Below are 12,309 nucleotides of genomic sequence, written 5' to 3'. Positions count from 1 at the left end.
CATACATACAGGGTTATTATAGTTAATTAAAACTTAAAACATAACATAACATTTACATTACTTGAAATATAATAAAATATACAAAAATTGCCAAAGCATATTTACATATAAAAATAATTGAGCATAATATAAAAACAAGCATATAAAAATATTAAACGGCTTCTGATTCCATAAACTCAAACCTTCATGTTTGAGACGATCGTGTGCTTCATCAGAAGATCTGGATGAATATGGCAGGATGAGATGAGATTTAAAATCAACATGAATTCATAATCGACTCATGATGTGTTCCTGGCCTTACTGTGAATAATTCATCATTTTTCATCAAAGTATAATAACTTGCTCTGCTTTTAAAGATCACCTGAGATCCTCTAGAGGCCGCATGTCGAAGTTAATCACTGCTGCGATGTTTCATACTTCATCTCACGGGAAAGCGTAACTATGTTACGAGGTGGAGATTTCGTATGAATTCACATGATATAAATCGTATGAAAGCTTGTTTCCACCACTAAATAAAAAAGGTAATTGCAACTTTTTATCTCACAATTCTGACTTTTTTTCTCAGAATTGCATGATAAAAACTCACAATTGCATCTTATATAGTCAGAATTGCGAGATATAAAGTCAGAATTGCGAGAAATAAAGTCAGAATTGCGAGAAATAAAGTCAGAATTGCAAGATATAAAGTCAGAATTGAGAGATATAAAGTCAGAATCGCAAGATATAAAGTCTGAATTGCGAGATATAAAGTCAGAATTGCGAGAAATAAAGTCAGAATTGCGAGAAATAAAGTCAGAATTGCAAGATATAAAGTCAGAATTGAGAGATATAAAGTCAGAATCGCAAGATATAAAGTCTGAATTGCGAGATATAAAGTCAGAATTGCGAGAAATAAAGTCAGAATTGTGACATATAAAGTCAGAATCACGAGATATAAAGTCTGAATCACGAGATATAAAGTCAGAATCGCGAGATATAAAGTCTGAATTGCGAGATATAAAGTCTGAATTGTGAAATATAAAGTCAGAATTGCAAGTTATAAAGTCAGAATTGCGAGATATAAAGTCTGAATTGCGTGATATAAAGTCAGAATTGCGAGATATAAAGTCAGAATTGCGAGTTATAAAGTCAGAATTGCGAGTTATAAAGTCAGAATTGCGAGTTATAAAGTCAGATCTGCGAGATATAAAGTCAGAATTGCGAGTTATAAAGTCAGATCTGCGAGATATAAAGTCTGAATTGCGTGATATAAAGTCTGAATTGCGTGATATAAAGTCAGAATTGCGAGATATAAAGTCAGAATTGCGAGATATAAAGTCAGAATTGCGAGATATAAAGTCAGAATTGCGAGATATAAAGTCAGAATTGCGAGTTATAAAGTCAGATCTGCGAGATATAAAGTCAGAATTGCGAGTTATAAAGTCAGATCTGCGAGATATAAAGTCTGAATTGCGTGATATAAAGTCAGAATTGCGAGAAATAAAGTCAGAATTGTGACATATAAAGTCAGAATCACGAGATATAAAGTCAGAATTGCGAGAAATAAAGTCAGAATTGCGAGAAATAAAGTCAGAATTGCGAGATATAAAGTCAGAATTGCGAGAAATAAAGTCTGCGAGATATAAAGTCAGAATTGCGAGAAATAAAGTCAGAATTGCAAGAAATAAAGTCTGCGAGATATAAAGTCAGAATTGCAAGATATAAAGTCAGAATTGCAAGATATAAAGTCAGAATTGCGAGATATAAAGTCAGAATTGCGAGATATAAAGTCAGAATTGCGAGATATAAAGTCAGAATTGCGAGAAATAAAGTCAGAATTGCGAGATATAAAGTCAGAATTGAGAGATATAAAGTTACAATTGCGAGATATAAAGTCAGAATTGAGATATAAAGTCAGAATTGCGAGATATAAAGTCAGAATTGCGAGAAATAAAGTCAGAATTGCGAGATATAAAGTCAGAATTGCGAGATATAAAGTCAGAATTGCGAGAAATAAAGTCAGAATTGCGAGAAATAAAGTCAGAATTGCGAGAAATAAAGTCAGAATTGCGAGAAATAAAGTCAGAATTGCGAGAAATAAAGTCAGAATTGCGAGAAATAAAGTCAGAATTGCGAGATATAAAGTCAGAATTGCGAGAAATAAAGTCAGAATTGCGAGAAATAAAGTCAGAATTGCGAGAAATAAAGTCAGAATTGCGAGAAATAAAGTCAGAATTGCGAGATATAAAGTCAGAATTGCGAGAAATAAAGTCAGAATTGCGAGAAATAAAGTCAGAATTGCGAGAAATAAAGTCAGAATTGCGAGATATAAAGTCAGAATTGCGAGAAATAAAGTCAGAATTGCGAGAAATAAAGTCAGAATTGCGAGATATAAAGTCAGAATTGCGAGAAATAAAGTCAGAATTGCGAGATATAAAGTCAGAATTGAGAGATATAAAGTTACAATTGCGAGATATAAAGTCAGAATTGAGATATAAAGTCAGAATTGCGAGATATAAAGTCAGAATTGCGAGATATAAAGTCAGAATTGCGAGAAATAAAGTCAGAATTGCGAGATATAAAGTCAGAATTGCGAGATATAAAGTCAGAATTGCGAGAAATAAAGTCAGAATTGCGAGAAATAAAGTCAGAATTGCGAGAAATAAAGTCAGAATTGCGAGAAATAAAGTCAGAATTGCGAGAAATAAAGTCAGAATTGCGAGATATAAAGTCAGAATTGCGAGAAATAAAGTCAGAATTGCGAGAAATAAAGTCAGAATTGCGAGAAATAAAGTCAGAATTGCGAGAAATAAAGTCAGAATTGCGAGATATAAAGTCAGAATTGCGAGTTATAAAGTCAGAATTGCGAGATATAAAGTCAGAATTGCGAGAAATAAAGTCAGAATTGCGAGAAATAAAGTCAGAATTGCGAGAAATAAAGTCAGAATTGCGAGAAATAAAGTCAGAATTGCGAGATATAAAGTCAGAATTGTGAGAAATAAAGTCAGAATTGCGAGAAATAAAGTCAGAATTGAGATATAAAGTCAGAATTGAGATATAAAGTCAGAATTGCGAGATATAAAGTCAGAATTGCGAGATATAAAGTCCGAATTGCGAGATATAAAGTCAGAATTGCGAGAAATAAAGTCAGAATTGAGATATAAAGTCAGAATTGCGAGATATAAAGTCAGAATTGCGAGAAATAAAGTCAGAATTGCGAGAAATAAAGTCAGAATTGAGAGAAATAAAGTCAGAATTGAGAGATATAAAGTCAGAATTGCGAGAAATAAAGTCAGAATTGAGATATAAAGTCAGAATTGCGAGATATAAAGTCAGAATTGCGAGATATAAAGTCAGAATTGCGAGAAATAAAGTCAGAATTGCGAGAAATAAAGTCAGAATTGCGAGAAATAAAGTCAGAATTGAGAGATATAAAGTCAGAATTGCGAGATATAAAGTCAGATATGTCTCGCAATTCTGACTTAATGACTCGCAAGTTATAACTTCTGTCTTTTCGCATTTAAAATCAACTTAAATTGACTAATGTTGTTCAGATAACAGTTTTTGTTGATTAAACATCTCTCTCTTTGTATTAACTCAACTTTTTAGTTTCAGTAAACTTCGGGTTCTGGTTAAGGCAATCGGGTTCATTTTAGTTAAAGCAACACTAATATTTCCCAGTGATCTGAATGGGACTCGTGATCCGAGTGTCTGGAGGAGCTGAAGGCTCATTGTGACGCTCCTCACTGAACTCTGTGTTCAGCTGAAGACGTTTCTCTCTTTCTCCAGTGCCTCGTCCTCTATTCTTCACAAACACTGCCTCTTTCTCTCTGGCTCTCGTCTCTTTTCTCCACGTTTGTGCTACTGTTGCCCTCGAGACGAGAGCATCAAGAGACTCATTCACATGTTGCCCTGAGCGAGGCGCGTGTTTGCCCGCTATTGTTTTAGCAAGTTTATGACCTCAAACTGGCACCAGACGGGATCGTTACAGCAGATAACAGACTGACATGAAGATTTCGATAGCGGGACTTCTAGAGCCAGATCTGTCAATCATCTGCTTTGAGCTGCGAGCACTTCATCTTCATTATCAAGGCATTAAAACACCAAAAGCTAATGTATGGATGCCCATTTAGCCTAAAAAATAAATAAATCATGCTTTAGTAAATGTGCAATATGATATTCTAAATTGAAATTCTGACATACTGACTCATAATTAAAAGTCAAAATTTTGAGATCCCATAAATCCCTTCATTTCATCCGATCAATGATTTAATGCATCAGTTTCGACTTCATCCAATAAATGACTGCCAATTTCAACTTTTCGTTTGATAAATTGTCAATTACAACTGTTACAATTTGTTCAAAAAATGACTCAATTTCAAATTTTCATCCAATAAATGACCGTCAATTTCGACGTTTCTTTTTAATAAATGACTGTCAATTTTCACTCTTTATCCAATAAATGACTGTCAATTTTGACTTTTTGTTCAATAAATGAGTCAATTTCAACATTTCATCCAATAAATTAGTCAATTTCAACTTTTCGTTCAATAAATAACTGTCAATTTTGACTTTTCGTTCAATAAATGACTGTCAATTTTCACTCTTTATCCAATAAATGACTGTCAATTTTGACTTTTTGTTCAATAAATGAGTCAATTTCAACATTTCATACAAAAAATTAGTCAATTTCAACTTTTCGTTCAATAAATAACTGTCAATTTTGACTTTTCGTTCAATAAATGACTGTCAATTTTGACTATATCCAATAAATTTGTCAATTTTGACTTTTTGTTCAATAAATGACTCAATTTAAAATTTTCATCCAATAAATGACTGTCAATTTCGACGTTTCTTTTAATGACTGTCAGTTTGACTTTTTGTTCAATAAATGACTCAATTTCAACATTTCATCCAATAAATTAGTTTTTTTCAACTTTTCGTTCTATAAATGATTGTCAAGTTCATTTAATATATGTCAATTTTGACTCTTTATCCAATAAATTAGTCAATTTCAACTTTTTGTTCAATAAATGACAGTCAATTTTGACCGTTCGTTCAATAAATGATTGTCAATTGCAACTTTTTGTTCAATAAATGACTCAATTTCAACATTTCATCCAATAAATGAGTTTTTTTCAACTTTTCGTTCAATAAATGATTGTCAATTTTGACATTTCGTTTAATACATGTCAATTTTGACTCTTTATCCAATAAATTAGTCAATTTCAACTTTTTGTTCAATAAATGACTGTCAATTTTGACTTTTCGTTCAATAAATGATTGTCAATTACAACTTTTTGTTCAATAAATGACTGTCAATTTTGACTTTTCGTTCAATAAATGATTGTCAATTACAACTTTTTGTTCAATAAATGACTCAATTTCAAATTTTTATCCAATAACTGTCAATTTCGACGTTTCTTTTAATAAATGACTCTCAATTTTGACTTTTTGTTCAATAAATTGACTCAATTTCAACTTTTCGTTCAATAAATTTCAATTTTGACTCTTTATCCAATAAATGACTGTCAGTTTGGACTTTTCTTTTAATAAATTACTTAGTATGTCATAACTTTGACCTTTTATCTCATATATGTGTTTTGTGTTTTCATTTCATAAATATGACAGTCATAATTTCATCTTTTTCTGTCATGATTTACAAAAGTATGTTTGTTTTTTTTCTAATGTGGTGGAACTGGGTTTCCATGCTGGATGACGGAGGATTTCTCTGGAGTCACTAGTGCGTTGCGTGTCTTTGTCTTTAAAACATCGTGTTTTGCTTTGAGATTTCCAGCAGAAGATCCTGCTTCATATTTCAACTCCGCCAAGAACTCTAAAATTAGGACAGAATTCATGAATTCTTTAAAGCTGAACTGTGTGTTTCTCAGACACACACACACACCCTACAGCAGCCGTAATTACACACCCGCTAATCCTGTTTCCCAAATCCAGGTACCCGCAGAGAAATCCATGCGGAAAATCCCATGGCTGCACATTTTCTCCATCTGCCTCGCGGATCCTCTTTCACACAAAGATCTGCGTTCGCCTTCAGCTCGCTTCACCGTTCACACACTCACAGAGAAGTATTCCATTGAAAACACGTCGATTCTGTCTCCATTTACTCACACGGAAAAATCTCAACCGTTCCCAGTGACCTCAAAACACTCCAAACTTCCCCACAGTAAATAACAGCATATGGTTTGGAGCGACATGAGGGTGAATAAATAATGACAGAATCCTCATTTTTGGGTGAATTATTCCTTTAATCCGTTTAGAGCTCATCTGTTCATGTGTGTCGCTCGGCTTCAGCGTTTCCTCCGGAGGCTCTCGCTTCGTTAAAACCCTTTATTAAGATTCATCCAAACATGATGTGTTTATTAGGAGTGAAACACTGACACAGGAGAGTCAATCACGTCTGGATCTTCTGCTGATAGAGTGACCCAGATCAGCTTTAATCAGTTTTGTTTTCCAGTTCAAAACAAGATAAATGCACTCGAGGAGCGGCACAAGTCTGGCTTTCAGAGAATGTGTTTTTAATATGCTGGAAAAGAGGAATTGATTTTGACTTCATTGAGGCTTAATTGTTCTTGAATTTGTTTGTTCACGAAATGCATTGAGGAGCTTTTCACTGCGAGTGTGTGTGTGTGTGTGTTTTCTCCATGCATTGTCAGCATGATTACGAAAGTGGGCGGGGCAGCATGCAAATTGTGTCACAGCTGTAGGACACCTGGGACGGAGGGGGAGGGGCTTGTTTATTATGCATGAAGCTGCTGCTCTGGTTTCAGTAACCTACATGCATACAACATCAGCCGATGACATCACTTCCTCCCACTGACCTGCCACTCATTTCACTCTCCAGGGATCTTCAGCACTCAGTGTCATGAATGTTCGTCTGACCTCTGACCTTTGGGTCAATAGGGTCAGACTTTCACTGAAACCAAAGGCTGAGCTCAACATGAACATGTAGCCGTAGACAGCTTTAGAATATGAAGAGTAATAAAAATAATACTGTGGTTTTGATTAGGAGTGTAAATGTGTTAATTAACCTCCGTCCGCGCAGTAATCAAGCATGAGGTCGTTACTGCGCCGTCCTCTCGTGTTCAATGACAGTATCACTCATTCTGAAGTGCTGCTATTAACGTGATTCAATGCTGAAAATAATTCCCCGGGAGACAGAAAATCCATCTGCGGCTCGAGACCTGGACGGTCACGCGGTCTGAACGAACGTCCATCCGACCTTCAGCTCATCTTCTTCCTCCGGCGCAGCTGATCCCTGAAGATCTCCACACACAAAGAACGTGATTCTGCTCAATCAGACGAGTGGGAACGACCTGAGAATCCATTCACTGCTTCACGCCAGAGTTTCCTAAACTAGGGTTTGTGAAACGTTAATAATGAAATAAATCATAAAAATGTCATGCTTTAAAATAGAAACATTTATTTAAAAGGTCACTTTTAATGCATTAGTGAAGAAGAGTGGAATATGTTTTGAAAGAAAATACTACAAAATTTCACATTTAATTCAATGTGTCTAATTCTTTACTAGCAATTTTTGTGTGAAAATGTGTTAATTTATTAAAGCGGTGGTTGACTCTGGTTTCACTTTTTTAACTTTAGTTAGTGTGTAATGTTGCTGTTTGATCATAAACAACATCTGCAAAGTTACAACACTCAAAGTTCAGAGATATTTTCTTTTACAGAAATCACTTTTTAAGGACTACAACGTGCTTCTTCCAAGGTTAGTGACATCACAAACCCCAAATTTACATAAACCCCGCCCCCGAGAACACACAACAAAGGGGGCGGGGCCATGTTGGGCTGCTTTAGAGAAGAGGAAGATTTGTTTTTGTAAATGCCGTCATTTTACGCCGGACTGCTTCACAAACGAGGGTCAATTCAACACAAAAGATGAACATGACGGCACATGCTAGTGGATGAGTTGAATCAACTCCACAGCAACTACATCAATTTATCCACTAACCATTCAGAAACGTCTAAAAGTTGTAACTTCTTCCTGAGTCTCTCCATCAGTGTCGACTCCGGTTTGAACAATGTAAGGCTGAACACTTTCCTCATTTTGGCTGCGTGAGATTCTCCAGCTTTGTTGTTGTTGAGCTGTTAAAGCTCCGCCCTCTTCTGGAAAGCGGAGCTCATTTGCATTTAAAGGGACACACACAAAAACTGCGTGTTTTTGCTCACATCCAAATAGAGGCAAATTTGACAAGCTATAATAAATGATCTGTGGGGGATTTTGAGCTGAAACTTCACATTCTGGAGACATCAGAGACTGATATTACATCTTGTGAAAACAGGCATTATAGGATCCCTTTAAATAATATTTAGCTCAAGGCGTTTCGGCTGATGAAAACGTTTGAGGATCGCTGGTTTATGGCAGATGCGATGAAGAACAGAAGTGACACATGCCTGGCATTCTGGAATTGAACACAGTGGACTCGAGGGAAGCTTTCTTTAGGATACTCTGGAGACAACGACACGACCTTCAGACGCAGAAAATGCTCCAACAACTGTCTGAACTCTCTCTGCTGCTGCTTCAGTCTGAAACATGATTGTCTGAACGTGACTGTGAGCTCCAGAAACATCTGAAGCATCTCGAGGCACACAGACACGTTAGTACAGGCTCATCCAGCCTCTCTTTGTTGTGGTTGGAGGGATTTCAGCGGCTCGTATCACTTCAGCAAACTCTTTATGCCCAAGAGTTTTACAAGCCGAGGCAAAGTAGAGCATCTAGTTGTGATCCTGGTGCCAGCTGCGTTCAGCCGCCTCTTTATCCCCGAGTGCCACGGCTTACATCCCTCCATCGCCGCGGTCCAGGGATTTACTCCACGCTGGAGGTCTCGCGGCTATGAGAACATCACATGATGAAACGCTAGTCTGGAAAACACCATGTTTCAGATGTGCATATGTCTGAGTGTTTTCACTTGTTCATTTACAGGCCGTCTTTCTTTCTTTTCTATCAGGTTGTAGTTCATGAATGCTTTGGAAAAACAATAATAAAGGGCAACAATAATAATCAAAAGGTGAACATTTATTAATAAGCAATTTAATAAATGTTTATTGTTTAATTATTATTCATTAAACTTAATAATAAATGTTAATTTATTAAACATAGTAATAAATGTTCATTTCCAACCTATATTTTGGGTTCATTTTAAGCAAAAAATACAGTACATTTTTAAACAATAGTTAAATAAAACTACCCAGCAGGTTGGGCCCAAACACTGGATTAAAACAACCCAAACGCTGGTTTAAAACAACCCAATCGATGGTTTAAAACAACCCAATCGATGGGTTAAAACAACCCAAATGCTGGGTAAAAACAACCCAAATGCTAGGTTAAAACAACCCAATCGATGGGTTAAAACAACCCAAGCGTTGGTTTAAAACAACCCAAACACTGGGTTAAAACAACCCAAACGCTGGGTTAAAACAACCCAAGTGCTGGTTTAAAACAACCCAAACACTGGATTAAAACAACCCAAGCGCTGGTTTAAAACAACCCAAACACTGGGTTAAAACAACCCAAACACTGGTTTAAAACAACCCATTCACTAGGTTAAAACAACCCAAATGCTGGGTTAAAACAACCCAAACGCTAGGTTAAAACAACCCAAGCGTTGGTTTAAAACAACCCAAACGCTGGTTTAAAACAACCCAAACACTGGGTTAAAACAACCCAAGCGCTGGTTTAAAACAACCCAATCGATGGGTTAAAACAACCCAAACACTGGGTTAAAACAACCCAAACACTGGTTTAAAACAACCCATTCACTAGGTTAAAACAACCCAAACGCTAGGTTAAAACAACCCAAGTGCTGGTTTAAAACAACCCAATCGATGGGTTAAAACAACCCAAACACTGGGTTAAAACAACCCAATCAATGGGTTAAAACAACCCAAACACTGGTTTAAAACAACCCATTCACTAGGTTAAAACAACCCAAACGCTAGGTTAAAACAACCCAATCGATGGGTTAAAACAACCCAAACGCTAGGTTAAAACAACCCAATCGATGGATTAAAACAACCCAAATGCTGGGTTAAAACAACCCAATCGATGGATTAAAACAACTCAAATGCTGGGTTAAAACAACCCAATCGATGGGTTAAAACAACCCAATCGATTGGTTAAAACAACCCAATCGATTGGTTAAAACAACCCAACCACTGGGTTAAAACAACCCAAATGCTGGGTTAAAACAACCCAAACACTGGTTTAAAACAACCCAATCGATGGGTTAAAACAACCCAACCACTGGGTTAAAACAACCCAAATGCTGGGTTAAAACAACCCAAACACTGGTTTAAAACAACCCAATCGATGGGTTAAAACAACCCAAATGCTGGGTTAAAACAACCCAATCGATGGATTAAAACAACCCAAATGCTGGGTTAAAACAACCCAATCGATGGGTTAAAACAACCCAAATGCTGGGTTAAAACAACCCAAATGCTAGGTTAAAACAACTCAATCGATTGGTTAAAACAACCCAACCACTGGGTTAAAACAACCCAAATGCTGGGTTAAAACAACCCAAACACTGGTTTAAAACAACCCAATCGATGGGTTAAAACAACCCAACCACTGGGTTAAAACAACCCAAACACTGGTTTAAAACAACCCAATCGATGGGTTAAAACAACCCAAATGCTGGGTTAAAACAACCCAATCGATGGATTAAAACAACCCAAATGCTGGGTTAAAACAACCCAATCGATGGATTAAAACAACCCAAATGCTGGGTTAAAACAACCCAAACGCTAGGTTAAAACAACCCAATCGATTGGTTAAAACAACCCAACCACTGGGTTAAAACAACCCAAATGCTGGGTTAAAACAACCCAAACACTGGTTTAAAACAACCCAATCAATGGGTTAAAACAACCCATTCGCTAGGTTAAAACAACTTAATCGATGGGTTAAAACAACCCAAACGCTGGGTTAAAACAACCCAAACACTGGGTTAAAACAACCCATTCGCTAGGTTGAAACAACCCAATCGATGGGTTAAAACAACCCAATTATTGAGTTTGTCTATTTTCAACCCAGCTTGGGTTGTTTTTAACCCAGCATTTTTTAGAGTGTTATTGTTTGGTTCAGTTACAATCACTTGTATCATATCGTCTCGTTTGCAATCTGGAACATGCATCTAAAATATGACTTTTATTGCAATGAAAATATGAACAGGGTTTGGACGTGAAACAAACTGAGAGATAAATGCCATGAGTTATGAATGTGATTTATTATAAGGCACTGCACATCATCCTACGAGACTTTTTTCACATTATAAACTCACATAATGTAGTGCTTGTAGAGTTAAAAGCTAAATGTCTGTGTGGTCTGGAGCTTTAGTCATCGGCTCATTCGCTGGCAGCTGACATCAATTAATCAGCTGGTTTAATGATTCTCTATCCTACACGAGTGAATTGAGTCTGACCGCAGCAGAAATGGCACATGGTGATGGTCATTAGCAGATATCAGATGGATTACAGCTCTAAGCCTGTTTCCCGATTACAGGCTGTGAATCAATGGCGTTCACTCACGAAAGGACCATCGCAAGTGTAAACAATTCAAAAGCAGCGCTTCAATTGACGAGTTGAGGCATAGAAAGACGGTACACTGGTATTATTACGAATGGGAGAAAGTACAACATGCAAAATGGCGGAATAAGTCCCGCCTTCTAAATAAGAGCCAATAGCAGACTGGTAAATTCTATATGCGCACTTAGGACTGCGCATGCACATTAGCTTGATCCAGCCTAAAAAATGCATTTTTTTGTCATGATTCGAGCGTTTAGAAACAAAGTTCATTAGATAGATGTCAGATTATATCGGTGATTTCAAATGTGAAATTTAATTGAAAGCTTAGGAGAATTCAGTGTTTCCCCATTCAAAGACATAGGAGCTGCACTTGCATGCCCGAGAGGCGTTTCAAAGATGGTCGCAGAGTGAAATGACTTTCCTTAAAGGAACTTTGGTCGAGGTTCTGGAGGTCAAAGTCATTTATTTAGAACACAAAGCGAGTAGTAAGTTACTGTTATACAAATATCGTATGGACCAACAGTGAAGATGAGGGCATGTTGAGACAAAACAACAGGACACCTGAGACATATAATGCCCCAGAAACTTTTAAACTGTCATCGTCGACGTGTAGACGGCCGCATGGGGCTCCAGAGCGATCCTTATCACCATGTTTATTCACGGTTAGAGATGTCAAACAATCGAGTCTTTGCTGCGGAGGTGCCAAACCCTCATGTGACGCCGCCTGATAAAAGTGTTCATCGTGGCGTGAATCAGTCAGTCTCATGT

The sequence above is a fragment of the Chanodichthys erythropterus genome, chromosome 9, assembly GCF_024489055.1.
Source record: "Chanodichthys erythropterus isolate Z2021 chromosome 9, ASM2448905v1, whole genome shotgun sequence".
In the NCBI taxonomy this organism is placed as follows: domain Eukaryota; kingdom Metazoa; phylum Chordata; class Actinopteri; order Cypriniformes; family Xenocyprididae; genus Chanodichthys; species Chanodichthys erythropterus.
The sequence above is the reverse complement of the archived record's forward strand: the minus strand, read 5'-3'. Positions refer to the sequence as shown.